This window comes from Ambystoma mexicanum, chromosome 7q (assembly GCF_040938575.1).
Source record: "Ambystoma mexicanum isolate Mex_15411 chromosome 7q, UKY_AmexF1_1, whole genome shotgun sequence".
NCBI lineage: Eukaryota > Metazoa > Chordata > Amphibia > Caudata > Ambystomatidae > Ambystoma > Ambystoma mexicanum.
In genome coordinates, this window is record NC_090941.1 from 69,552,602 (window position 1) to 69,567,622 (window position 15,021).

Sequence of the window (15,021 nt, forward strand, 5' to 3'; positions counted from 1 at the left end):
GGGGCAACTGAATCTGAGGGGTCCAGGAATAGTCCTTGTGTCTGTACTGATATAAATCACAGGCCATTTTAGTGGTGGAGGATGGGGGTGGACCTAGTGAAAACCCGGCCTTGGCAATCTTTGCCCATAAGAGGTCCATAGGGCATAGCAGGAAGGACGAGACAGGGAGTAAAGTCTTTATGGATAGCCACCAGTCGAAGCATAAGTTGATTTCCTCCCTGAACCAGAGCATCTCGAGGGGAGTCCCGAACCAGTCCCAAGGAAGACTCGACCCAACACAAGCAGCTTGCTGAATATGGTCAGCTGTGGGCTGCCTGCTGATAACATGGAGGAACCTTCAACTGTAGGTCCTCCTACGAAGTCAACGAGCCCCGCACTTCAAACCTTTCTGGATCTCTCCACTTATTCGCTGGATGACTCAACGAGCAGTCAGCCAGCAGAGATGGTGACAGTGGACCCTGGCAGAAGGTCGACAGGCGCACTTCAGTCATCTGGGTTACCCACTGGCTTGCCGGCTTCACCTCCTTTCCTGACCATGTCGGAGAAGAGAAGGAGAATAAATGAGAACTCACAACAGAAAGAGGAAACTGACACCAATCAGCCTCTGGGAGAAAACTCTGGTTGCGTGGCAGAAGTTGGACCTTCCTCTCTGGGCATCCAGGGGGGAAGGGTCTTACCTTCCCTGATGAACCAAAAAGGACCAGAAAAAACACGACCAAACATCTAATCAGTCTAGTCCCTTAAGTATCCTGACAAAAACCCAAGACAGTTCAAGAACTTAAGGAACCACGAAACGAGAAGGTGTAACACTAGGCTTGACTCTGGGAAGATGAGGACTAAAAATCCCCATTCTCGATCCCTCAAATTAGAGAGAGTTTTAGACTGAGATGACAACCTCATCCTCAACAGAAGAACAGTACTTGAACTACCACACTGCGTCCCAAACCTGAGACAATTGACATCTGAAGACCTGAAGATCATTGAATTTGGTTACAAAAGGCGGATGGACTGTGTCTACCTTCACATCACCTCCCCGGTTGTTAAAAATATGCTGATCAACCAATGGAAAGCCTCTTAATGTTGTTTTTTGACCTGACCACTGTAAGCTTTACAGATCTGGATCCCGTTCACCCTCTACAACCAGCTGCACAGCGGAGTACTCTAAGTGCCGACACTACAGGAAACAGTACTGTTGGAAGTGATCTTGCGAGGCCGACACCAGCTGGTATTTATCTGGATCCACTAGCAACATGAAGTGTACCGCTTGGCCCAGGGCCACAGCTGAATGTCACATTTCAAAAGGAGGAATCTTTACGTCAAGAGGGCTGCACTAAAACAACCCTATTTCCCCAGACACTGAGTACTAAACCAGAAGACTGGTCATTCCTGTCGAGAGCATTATCATCTCAGAATAATAGATAGCAATCCAGTGGAGCCTCAGATGTGATGTGTAAGGGACCAAACACACCGGAAAATCCCCAGACCCTCTTCTACTTAAAGCTGGCCTCATGGAACACGCAAGGCTTTATTCATCTGACCAAACCCAGTGGAACACCCCTGGGTGACTATGACCTGCTCTGTCTACAAGAGACATGGTTCAGTAAGACGCCAACCCTCTAAGGTTTCGCAATTTCAATAAGCCCGGCTGTCAAAGGAATAAAAGGGTGCCCATCAGCTGGTCTTTTAACTGCAGTCAAAACTAGCAGTTCATTAACACTTTTGTTAAACACTCGTTTCATCGAGTCTCCTTGCTCAAGAACTTGTGATCGACTAGGAACCCCTGGAACAACTGCGAAGCACAGGAAATCTGGCTAAATTGGTAATAATTAATGTTTACTGGAATCCTGTGCTGATCTTGAAAGAAGCCTTTATAGATCAAATTGCAGACCAGATAGACGACGCATACATAAACCAACAATCTAAATACATCATCATCTGTGGTGATCCAAACATCTTGGATCCAACAGAGATCAGACACGGTCGAAATTGGAACCTTGAGGACCCCCAACATGCCAGGAAGGTTATGTGGAATACACTGATGGACTCCAGAGACATGCACTTACTTAATGGCAACTTAAGAGGCGATATACCATCGCAAATGACGTGGGAAAGCATGGGATGTGCCTCTGTGCTCGACTACATATATGTTTCTAGTAGTTTTTTTACCTCTGGTGAATAAGTTCCAAATGGTCAAAACAACTAGCAGCGACCACCACCTCCTGTTGCTGGAATGGAAGGCCGCCAGACCTGGTCATAAGGAAAGAATGTCCGCAACATTAGAAGTATGCAACGGCGGGTCACGTTTGAAATGATCTAACAGCAAGATAAAGAGTTTAACTGTGGACCTTGGTGCAGCAGGGCCATCATTTGAATATACCCCCCTCTTGGAACAATTTAGCATCCAACGTTATGGGAAACTTAACTTGGCTGACAACCATCAACATGTGTTCAATACAGAGATAGTAGATCGAAGATAACAGGTCAGACGGCTGGTAAGGGTGGCAAGGAAATCCAGTTCTCCTAAGGACTTGCACATTGCACTCATAGAAAAGAGAAGGTATAAAAACTGGCTTCTCTCTATTAGACAGCAGATGTATCAGAACGACTCAGAGGAAATGCTCAGGGCTAGCAGGGACCTGAGAAGCTTCTGGTCACTTATAAAATCAGTGGCTACGGTGTCCAAGGAAGAACAGTCCAACCCAATAAGTGAAGAGAGCTGGACCAACCATTTTAGAAATCTCTACGCTGTGGACCCAAACAATACACCTAGTGGCCTTGTTGCTCAGAGTGCTGATCCTTGGGTATTTTCAAGCAACACTAGTTACAATGAAAGGCAAATCCAAAACTTCAACTGCTTGAGAGCACCAGGGCCGGATGGGTTGACCAACTACATGTTGAAAGAGCATTCGGCATCTCCCATCAAATCCCTAGTTCATGGAGGAGGGTGATAATAGTACCAATTCACAAAAAAGGAAATCGGGAGAACCTCAAGAACTACTGCCCTATCGCCCTCCTGGACATAATTAGGAAGCTCTACGGTTTGATGATCGTGGATCACTTCCACAACTGATGTCGGCAAGCCAATTGTAACGACCCATTTCAAACGGGCTTTGTTATGGGGCTGGGAACCTCAGTGAACATTCTATTACTTTAGTTACTTAAGGGTAAATCAGGAAACAGGAAACCTAAGATCTTCATGGCGTTTGTGGACCTGATCCAGGTGTTTGATCAAATTGACTGGTGCAAATTATAGGGAAAACTTGAAACAAAAAACTGCCCTACATCTCTGCTCGAACCCATCAAGGCAATGCACTTCAACACCGCATTGAGAGTGCTGTTGAACAACACTGGCCTCTTATCTAACTAAATCAGCACCTCTAGGGGAGTTAAACAAGGGTGCCCAATGGCGCCAGCTCTCTATATCTTTTTTCTGGAAGATATGAAGGAATCTTTTGTATCAATAAAGATCTTTTCCTCCAAAGGTCAGAGGCGTCCAGTTACCCCTCTTATTGTATGCGAACGACGATGTCTTAATCGATCAGACCCCTGTAGGTCTACAAAGACAACTGGACTCACTACAAAGTTATATTACATCAAACAGCCTTGAAATCAACATGGAAAAAAAGAAAATTCTGAGTTTTGGTAACTCAAATAAAGGGAAAACCGTTTTTCTTGGTATTTAGATGCAGAAGGGATCGAGCAGGTACACTCCTTCAAATACCTGGGTGTTTGGTTAAGCGTTTCAAGACCCAAAACCCTGATGACATCACACCTATGAGCAAAGGCTAAAAGTCTCACCAGTCAAGCATGCGCTTTAAACCGCAAAGTTCGGCCACTTTTCAATAATGCCAGGTCTTCTGTTTTACAAACCGAAGGTGGTCCCGGGTGATACATATGCAGCAGAAGCTATGTTTAATATTCCTGAGTCATTATGGTCACGCCTTGTAGGCATATTTTGGAAAAAGATGTTGGCTGTTCCTCTATCCACACCTATTGTAATCATTCAGCGAGAACTAGGGCTTTCTTCTTTGAAAAGTACAGTAGAATGGAACAGACTAGCTCTGTTCAGGAAATGCTTTATGCCCTCACGCCCTGCCATCCTGGAAATGCTGCATAAAGAATTCACGGCTGCATAAAACCCCATTTTGAACCGATGGAGACTGGAAACAATGAAACAAGTAACAGAGATTGGAGGTTTACTCAATCTCTTACTGACGAATCCAACATGGGTCAAGAAATATTTAAAGAGCAGGACTGGATTCAAACTATTGAGGCAGCTGCCAGTTACCAATTGGTCGCCCTTCTGCGTCCAGAATGCCGGAAACTAAACACAGTATGTGACTAACTAAAGAAGTTTACTGATAGGAAGATCAAGGACCAATTTCTGTGAATTTGCATGAACCTGCAGCCCACGAATGAGATACGGGCAATTCGTGGAGTATCACAAGGAAATAAATGTTGCTACCGTTAAAATGTATTTATTTTTCTAGCACCCAAACCCTGAGGTGCCAAGGCACTTTACCTGAAAGGTTACAGTGATAGAAAACAAAAAGTGATGGAAAACAAAAAGTGCTTAAAGTTACAAAATTATACAAAGCTGGGTAAGTACATAGTGCTGGCCACATGTTGCATGGCGGTAGCAGGATATACAAATACCAAGTCATAGTTAGAGGACAAATACATGGTGCCAACCACATGTTACATGGCGGCAGCTACATATATCTGCAGGCTCTTAGTGAGCAAAAAGACATGGTGCCAGCCACATGGTGCATGCCTGCAAAGTGAACATATAAGCTGGTCATAATAAGTAGGTACATGGAGCCAGCCGCTATTACGTATTATCACTTCTTCAATACTAACAGGGTGAAAAAACTACATATAAAAACACTGTGGCAATCCCATAATACAGGTGGCAAGTACATACAGATGTATAGTTTTGAATGAAAATATTGGGGAAGCGAAGATGATGAAGTAAGGCGGCAGCTACTCACATACATGAAGTCTGGTCCATGGAAGCACTCGAACTAACAAACCTCAACCAACTAGGGGGGTGAGGGTTCATGTAAATAGCCAATGCGACCAAGGAGAGGGGGTGAGAGGCAATCAGGCATACGGGTACGCGGCATACCGTGGTGAACAGGGGTTGACAGGAACTTAGGAGTGGGCCTTGTGAAGAGGGCCGGCCAAGCCTGCCAGCTTCCTCATTGGCCCATATGATCAGGGCAAGAATCAATCAGTGACCCCCAGCAGCACCATGCCCAGCACTCCAGTGCAGCAGTAAGAACAGCCATCCTGGAATGGCAAATGCAAGCAAATAGCAAATATAGCAGAAACAGTGCAATCAACCGTAGCATTATTAGGCTCACAGAGTGAAGTGACTTCTAGATGGAATCAGGTGCCTATGCAAGCCAAAGTCAAAAACACAATTTAAAGTCAAATTTTATGCGCCGACCAAAGATGAGTCTATGGTCAAAACCCTAAACTATCTTATTACACTGTGTGGGATGCACAAGCGAAATTATTTGGATCCTTTCAATCCGAGTTTCAGGTTTTAGACTCAGAAGTTTGGTGGAGGACTTTGATGGAAGGTCGTAAGACTAAATATGTAATCGCAGTGGTAACATTTCTATCTGAAATCTTGGCTGAAACCTCGATCTAAACCACTATAAGCCATTTACGGAACAGGCTTTGCTAAATTTCAGGGATGATCTTTTCTTTTCTATCTTCTTTTTTATTTTGTATTTTGTATTTTGAATGTATTAACAAGAAAATGTGGTATTGCTAAAAAAAATTGTTTCAATTTTAATGCAATTAAATAGGCCTTAGTATTAACTTAGGGAAAACTAAAGTTGTGAGATATACTAAAAAGAGAAAATCTTGTTTTTCACTCCAGGTAGGCTTATTGAACATCAGCTATGTCCCTCAATATCGATACCTAGGTATAGACTTTGAAGTTACCGGTGACTATGTGGCCTGTAAACAACTGCGTACAACTAGAGCTGTGCAAATGACTGCCTTGTTCCACAGGTTTATGGTGAAGCAGTGTGGCTTTATGCTGTGGGGCATTCGGCAGTTGTACATACAGGCATTCTCCCCGGCCATTATATATAGACTAGAAGCATTACTGGATATAGATCTGGCTTACCGCCCTGCATGCCTATGGCCATAATAAGATTAGAGCTGGGCCTGATCTATCTTAAGGCGCTAGTATTGAAGAAGCGCGCTTCATTATACTTAAAAATGACTCGTGACACTAGGAATGGACTACTATCTGCTGTTTATCAAGAAATGACCAGGGAGAATTTGGGTATGTCAACTATTGAGCAGATGACAAAATTGTATTCTGATATTGGGTGGCACGAGAGGGAGGGGGAGTACTCAGATAAAGCTCAAAGGGCTCTCTGTAAACGTATAGACCTATGGGCTTGGACTGAGAACTTCGAACATCTGAGGAGTCTGCGTAGCTACAAGTTTGTGCAATATAGACTATATGACTTCAAGAAACCTCAGAGGTATCTGAATATCTGTCCATCACCTAGACTAAGACGGTTTATCTTGTTACTTAGACTGGAGCAACTTCCCACGAGAATGGTCATAGGAAGGCAAACCAAGATGGCTGCTACGCTGCGAATATGCCGACTATGCAAAGTTCAAGATCATTTGGAGACAGGAAAGCATCTTCTGACTGAATGCCCTGAGATGGCTAGTACCTTTATTCCTCTGTTGGACAGTTATGTCCATAATAGTGAGTAAATTAAGGATGATCTGTTTTGGAACCACTGTGTTAATACCAACAATATGCGCCTGCTGACTCCTTTGTATACCATCTGGTTGAGGATTGAAAGTAGCCTGGATATAACATTTTAAGTAACAGTTTCAACTGAATAATTTGTATTTAGTATCTGTTTTATAGATAAGTATGTGGTATATATTTGACATAAGAAGATTATGCTCAATGCTTAATGTTATTTTTATTCTCATTTTCATTTTTATTTTTGTGTATGCTAATGTTATGTTCTAACCATATGATATTTATTTTATATTTTGTGTAAAGTTTATAAATTAAACTGTATCACAATAAATAAATAAATAAAGTAAAAAAATGTCAAAAAAGTCTGTGTGTCCCCCATGGTGGAGACACGTGGGATAGTCATGCAAGTCCAGTTAAGCACATAAGCACATTAAATACAAATATTTGCTAACACTCCTGTGTTCTGTGTTTATTTCTCGTCTAGTGTGTCCCCTACCTCCCCTGGTATACAATACCCTATCTGAAATGGCCCCATTTGGAGCCAGGGGTTACACCTGGTGCTGTCATACAGTCAAAGTTCGTCCACAAACACCAACATGTGAAGATGCCATGAGGGGGAAATTTAAAAAGCAGCGATATTAATAAGTGATTTTTCACAGATGGTAATAACACAATTCTCCGAAAACAAGAAGCATCCCAAATAGGACACTCTCAACTAACTTCTGTGAATAATGGCACCCACCCACTGAAGAAGAATTGCTAAGACTGAACAACGAGTGCCTTGTCTAAATGGCAAGCCTCGCCCAACCTTATAATTACCAGAGTAAACATTGCAGCTGCCGCCTTTCCCATTAGATGTACATCAGGTTGTGTTAGACAATAAAGTTAAGACTCAAAAGGTAAACAGCCGTAACACAATCATACTAAATGTCCCCAAATCAGAAAGGTGTGAACCCTGGCAGGTCCTTTGAAAAAACACCCTGGCCTGGTTGAGTGAAAAAGCCAGGTTTGGTGTGGTTTGGAACAAAGACCTAAAAAGTCCTGATTTATTGTCTGGATGCATACGCAGCAGGTTGCTATCGCAGCAATGGACGCTTGTTCCCATTTCCTCGAGGCGTTACGCCAATCTCAAGATGGCGCCACAGTCGGGAGTCAACACCACGCAGAAATGTCATACGTGGCTCCGAACTCGGATAAGCGGCGGATTCCACGGAAACGAGAAGGGGATCAACACCGCGCATCTCAACCCTAAGGTATTGTTATCCTTGCTTTATTGTTGCTGTCTCCTGATACTGTGTCTCCTGATGCTTCTTGACTCGTGTCCTCCTGGATCCCTCTCCTTGCTCCGAGACTTCCTCTCCTCCCTTCTCCTGCCTACAATACTCCGCGATCACCCGTGTGGACCGGAGCACCCTCTGCTGCCTCCTCTAATACTGTTGCTTCCTAGTATCATCTGGAAGAGAGTTTGAGAGGTTTTCCCCGCATTATACTTTTCCTCTTAAATTGGAGGTTCGCTCTTAGCTCGACCCCGTCTGCGAGTTTGAAGCGCAGAGATGGTCGCCTCTAGACAGGACTGCCCTTACCTGCAGAATTCCTGCCTACACCAACGTCGTCGGCCAGCCACGTGCAAAAAAGCCCTGACATCAGCATTTTAGGACACAGCTGAGCCCTGACCCGCACACCTGGAGGAGTCAGTATCCCGCATATGGGCCAAAAAATGACTATCATGTTTAGCTTGGTGAAGGCATTTTCTCTGCCTTTCTATGGAAGAATATGGAACTGAGGAAGAGCGCCTCCGGTATTAAACTTCCTGTGAGCCCATCTGTGACCGAGTACACTTCCCTGGGCATTTCTGATATGCATAATGCAAAGTGAAGGTGGTTTCTCTGTAGAAAACTGTGCACTGCTGAACAACCCCACTTTGACATTTGTTGTACTACTGAAAGGTAATGTCGGTGGTGACCCCTTAGCTGATTTAATTTCTCAGTGAGCACATATCAACATCTGCCATTCATGTAGAGGTTACAAGTCTACTTCTACTGGGCACAGTCCAAAGACAGACAGCTGAATCATGAATTGCCCACATGTCAGATACAGAAGTGTCATGTGCAATTGTGGGTTCCTTTAAGAGCTTGTCTGGCAGTAGGTGGAACCAGTTAATACCATACAGATGTTCGTTCATTGGTACCTCCCACTCTAGTAATATTAATCTTTGAAGTTGTAGAAAGTTTGATCGTAATTAATACAGTTTGCTTATGCCTAAACTTGCCTAGCAGCCAGGGCTGAAGTCGAGGGTACACGCGGGGGGGACGCAGTCCACCTACTTTTTTCAGAGGGTGGACTCAGTCCCTCCCCAGCTAAAATAAAAAAAAAAAATTGAATGTCCTCTTTTCATTTATGAAATAAAGCCGATCTCGGTGAACCGCAGTCGTCAAGTTTGCAGGCCGGACATGTCACCACTGCACTATATAACCTGATGAAACATAACCAACAACTAAATGTAAAATGTCACATTTCGGTACTGCAGGTTCAGGGAAAACATTTGTATTGGTTCTTGGAGTTTAAAACATGCAAACCTGTTAACGTTTTCAAAAACACTATTAAAAGAAAATATCCTCTTTTGGTTTTGTGGGTGTGTTGATTTTATGAAAGGCAGGTGCCATTCGTCCAGTGCAATTTGGCTGGTTATGCAAAGTCAATTTAACTAACTGTGCATATTTCACTTTGATATGCTAATTTCTGGCGACGCCACATCCCATTGTATTTGTTGATCAGTCCCCCCACTTTAGGACTTGACCTCTGCTAGCAGCCAGGTGGCGTTATTGCAATGAATGCAGCATTTTTGTTAACGTCACTCGATTCTTAAATTTACTTTCACACCGGGTGGTAGAGTGCTAGCATCCAGGAAATTGGAGGCTGCAGTGAAGTAAAGATAAAGCAATGTTCTACTAATAATCGACTAAAGAAGAATATTGTTACATGTAGAGAAATAAAGTTCTAGCCAATTCCATTTCCACTGTTTAACACGTATTGGCTGGTCAGATAATAAATACATCTTCTTGACTGCCTTCTTCTCTTCATAGGCTGCTAGCTAATGGTATAGTCCGTACAGGGAACTCTTTTGTTAGTCTCAAGTGAGAAAGTAACACTTTACCCAGATGTGGAGGGGGTGAATTCTAAGTGCAGGACTGAACCAGAAACCTCTCAATGGGAGCATGTTACCAGTGGCTGGGCAGGCAAAAGGAAGGGAAACACTGGCAGATATGCTTTGATCTTCAGGGGACAGGGCAAAGGTGAGAATAAGGCAGCCGAGACCTAATGGCACCGGATTAACCATCCCTGCAATCCTGGGCATTACCCTTTGTATCATGCCCAGTCCTGATGTGACTTTCTAGGGCCTAGGACCTCTGGTACAGCTGTAGATGAATGTGGACACTTCCTAAACATGCTTCCTTTTGAACCCTTACAGAGAGCTTGAGAATGCAGCAATCCAGTGGTAGGATGGAGTAGTACCACACTACTCCACTCAATCTTGTTGGAGCTGTTGTTAGCACAAATCATCTCCGCTTGGAGGAACAAACAGTTACCAGCGAAGGGAGCAAGACCCTTTCCTTCAAGAGTTTCCAAGGTACACAGAAATCAAAGCTGGAAGAAATTTGAAGCTAAACTGCATTTGAGAACCTTTTGGCCAGGACACACAACCATTCCGAAGGGAGGGGTGGGGCAGTGTCCTTTAGGTAGTTTAGGGTACTTGTCTGTTTTGGGGAAGCCCAGAAGGGAGGTCCACGATTTTAGGGCTCCTGTGTTGAAATCCCACAAACTTTAACGTCCAGGTGAATTAGATCTGGCATCGCTATTGCTCAGTATTTCATCATTTACCTTTAGGACACAATTGATACTGTAGAGCCGTTGCCAAAGCACCTCTGAGCTGCTGATGCCTTATGCACCTGACTGCCACCTGTGCACAAAGAACTGGACCACCAGTTGAGATGCCTTGTTGTTAAAAGCTGTCCTCGGCCAATCTTGACTGTTTGGACTAAATCACCTGCTGCATCTTTCTCTGAGATGCCCATACAGCCCTTTAAGGTGTGCCAACTTGAACCACTGCCTGCAACATCTGAATGTCATTAAGCTGCCTATGTTCATCGATTAATGATGTGGTACTACAGTACCGCTGAGCGAACTCGCCACTTTGCACCAGGGCTCAACCCACAGAAAGTGCCGAGAGGTTTGTCTAGAAACTTTGAAGCCATTTAAAGAAACTAAGCATGGAATCAAGCACAGAAGTGCTTGCGCCAGCCACCTGCACCAAAACCCATTTTGACGCAGAGCGTATTAATGGATTTTTACATCCATAACCAGCCGTGGCGCAGCGACCATGCAGCAGCGCCAGTTACGCCCCCAACCCCGCCCCGTGGGCCAAAAACATCGCACAAATCCAGTACATGGCGCAAAGGCCAGTGGACCAGCATACAGCCCCCCAACCGTGAAAACGCATGGAAAACTCCCTGCGCACCCCTCAGAATATGCATACCCCGCTCGCGCCAGCAAAATCGCATGTAAAACTCCACATGCACCCCTCAGATTACGCGTACCCCGCTCGCGCCAGAGAAATCGCATGTAAAACTCCATGCGCACCCCTCGAAATATGCGTACCCCACTCGCGCCAGCAAAATCACGTGTAAAACTCCCTGCGCACCCCTCAGATTCTGAGTACCCTTCTCGCACCAGCGACATCGCATGTAAAACTCCACGTGCACCCCCCGGAATACGCATACATCGCTCGCGCCATCAAAATCGCGTGTAAAACTCCATGCACACCTCTCAGATTACACGTACCCCGATGGCGCCAGTGAAATCGCGTGTAAAACTCCCAGCGCACCCCTGGAATACACGTACCCCGCTGGCGCCAGCGAAATCGCATGTAAAACTCCCCGCGCACCCCACGGAATATGTGTATCCCGCTCGCGCCAGCGAAATCACGTGTAAAACTCCCCACGCACCCCTGGAATACACATACCCCGCTTGCGCCAGCGAAATCACGTGTAAAACTCCCTGTGCTCCCCTGGAATAGACGTAACCCGCTCGCGCCAGCAAAATTGCATGTAAAACTCCATGCGCACCCCTCGGAATACATGTATCCCACTCGCGCCAGCAAAATCGCGTGTAAAACTCCCCGCGCAACCCTGGAATACACGTATCCCGCTCGCGCCAGGTAAATTGCTTGGAAAACATCCCCCCTGTAATGTGGGCTGCCTGCGGGGCATGCCCAGGGGTGATGGGCTGCCTGCGGGGCATGGACTGCGGTGATGGACTGCCTGCCTTTCACACACGATTTCGCAGGCGCGAGCGTGGTACATGTATTCCAGGGATGCATGGGGAGTTTTACACGTGATAAGCCTGGCGCGAGCGGGATACGTGTATTCTGGGGAGTACGTGTGGACTTTCACAGGCGATTGGCCTGGTGCAAGTGGGGTATGTGTATTCCGGGGGTGCGCGGGGAGTTTTACACACGATTGGCCTGGCGCAAGCGTGGTACGTGTATTCCGGGGGTGTGCAGGGAGTTTTACACACGATAGGCCTGGCACAAGCGGGATATGTGTATTCCAGGGAAGCGCGTTGACTTTCACACGCGATTTCGCTGGCGCGAGCGGGGTACGTGTATTCCGGGGGTGCGCAGGTAGTTTCACACGCGATTTGGCAGCGTGTGCTCTCCTGGGTGTGCCCCTCCTCCCCCTGCCCCGCAGGCAGCCCATCACCCCAGTTCATGCACTGCAGGCAGCCCATCCCCCTGGGCATGCCACGCAGGCAGCCCATCACCCCATACCATGCCCGCAGGCAGGCCACATGGCACCATGCACTTGGGAGCCCCGCCACATGTCTCCCAACCCACCAGCACATGTCCCTCCAGCCCCCACCCACCCCCATTGACGGGCACCTGCCAGCAGGCCCCGACTCATGTCCCCACACCCCCCCACCCACCCTCATTGACGGGCACCTGCCAGCAGGCCCCAACTCATGTCCCCACACCCCCCCACCCACCCCCATTGACGGGCACCTGCCAGCAGGCCCGACACATGGCCCACCAAACTACATGTCCTAACAAAACAGACCCATGGCCCTAATGCCAACCCAAATCCCCCCCTGCCCCCTAGTACAAGCATGCAACCATCCACTGCACCCACTCCCAAATTACCAATGCCATGAGAGTCTTAGAAGAACCACCATGGCCATGCATAAATGCACAACAGAGCCATAGAGTGGCAACACATGACTGAGGCAATGTTCATTGAGACATGCACAAACCAATGATAGTACACAACATCAATCATGAAGTAAAAAGAAATGTATTAAAAAACATAATGCAATAACATCATGAAAATCAAACTTGCAAATTAAGAAATAATGAAAGCAATTCCAAAAAAAAGTTAAATCCAATGAAAAACAAAAATCCACGATATGAAAAAAGAAAAGTTGTCCATCGCCAATGTCAATATGGATTAAATAATCAAAAAAAAAGAAAACCATTGATCCATGGGAATTGTAAAAAAAGAATGTACAAGTCTTGAACTATATACAATACAAGTCCAAAGGGTCCATGATCCCAAAACAAAAGGAAACCTACAAAAAAGTCCTATGAATAAAAAACAATATACATTAAGTGAAGCAAAGTCCATGAACTTCAAAAAGAAAGATAAAACAAAGGAAACCGAACCCTAAAGAACTATGTACAAAGGCGGCTGGCAAGTCCTACGACTCACTTTTTGATGTTCCGGGTTAGGCATCATCGAACTCCACGTCGATGCTCCAGAGGTGGGCCTCTTCCCTGGCCTTGAGGTCTCACAGGGATGCAGCCATGGCCTCCTCCAACTCCCTGCGAGTTGCCTCGAGGCACTCAGCCCACCTCAATGCCCTGCACATGGAGTTCTCCGCCCTGACCATAGTGAGCCGGGCCTCCTCCACCGTCGCCGCTCCTCATCTATCTGCTGGCCCAACCACTGCCACACAGAAGATACTCCCGATCCAGGGTCCTCCTGCCCTCCGGCCGATGCCTGCCCCTGTGATGTTAATGACCCCGAACCATCATCGCTCCCACCCTGAGCATGCTGCTGCCGTGCATGTGCCCTGCCTCTCAATGCCTGCATGTCCTCCTCTTGCTGGGGTCCAGTTGGTGGGGTGGCCACCCCTGCTGGACCTCCGACTCCCGACTGTTTCAGGGATGTGTCCTCCACCAGCCTGGCTGGTGGCTCAGGGGCATCTCCACAGGGTGCCAAGGTGATACTTGGGCAGGAAGATGGCACAGAGGATGACTGGCGCATAGGGGGTTCAGTTGAGGAGGGGGTCGCTAGAAGATCCAGCACACGGAGGAACCCAGTGCCGGTGACCTGTCCTAGTAGGATGATGCAGTCAATGAGGTATTTTAAATGACGTGCATTGTCCTCACGAGAACTCTGCACGTCATCCTGAATACCACGTTGGCGCAACGCCAGCCCAGCTAGGACAGGCTCAATCCGGTCATGGATTGCCATGTCCGCAGGGAGAGGAAGGCCAGTTGTTGTTCATGCATCCCCTCCCTGAAAACGGGTCTGGACGAAGGAATCCTTGCAGGTGCGGGATGATGCAGTCACAGGATCGGGGACAGGATTACACACAGGCACCTCCGCGGCGGGCTGTGCTGCCTCCTGTCCCTGCCCCTGGACTGCACCCCTAGCACCAGTGGAATCCCCCCTCCAGGCCCCGTGCGTGGGCCTTCCACGGCCTCCTCCTCAACTGAACCCCCCCACCAACCTGGATGACTCCGTGCCCCCTGTGGGGGCTCACCTGCCCCTACCGCTGCCGAGGAGTCCACCTCCACCCTCCACCTATGAATAAAAAACAATATATATTAGGTGGAGCAAAGTCCATGAACTCCTGCACTACAGGACTGTGTCTGTATCCCTACAGCCCCCTTTCCCAGCACTTGTCTGCACTTACTTCGCACTTGCCACCAGCTGGCCCTTGTTATTTATCCTGTTTGCTGTATGCTATTAACCCTATACTGCACTTTCCCCTCTCCCTTTCCCCCTTGCACTTTTCCCTTTCCCTCTGCCCTTTGCACTTGCGCGATCTGAATGACACCTGGCCTAGTAGGATTGTTGTCTGTCTCCCCTTGTTCCCCCCCTGCCTCGTCGCGCCTTGAAACACTTGTGTATAGGCGCGTTACAAATGCCATATCATATCATATCATATCACCTCTTGGACCTTCCCTCGGCAGCTGCGGCCATGGATGC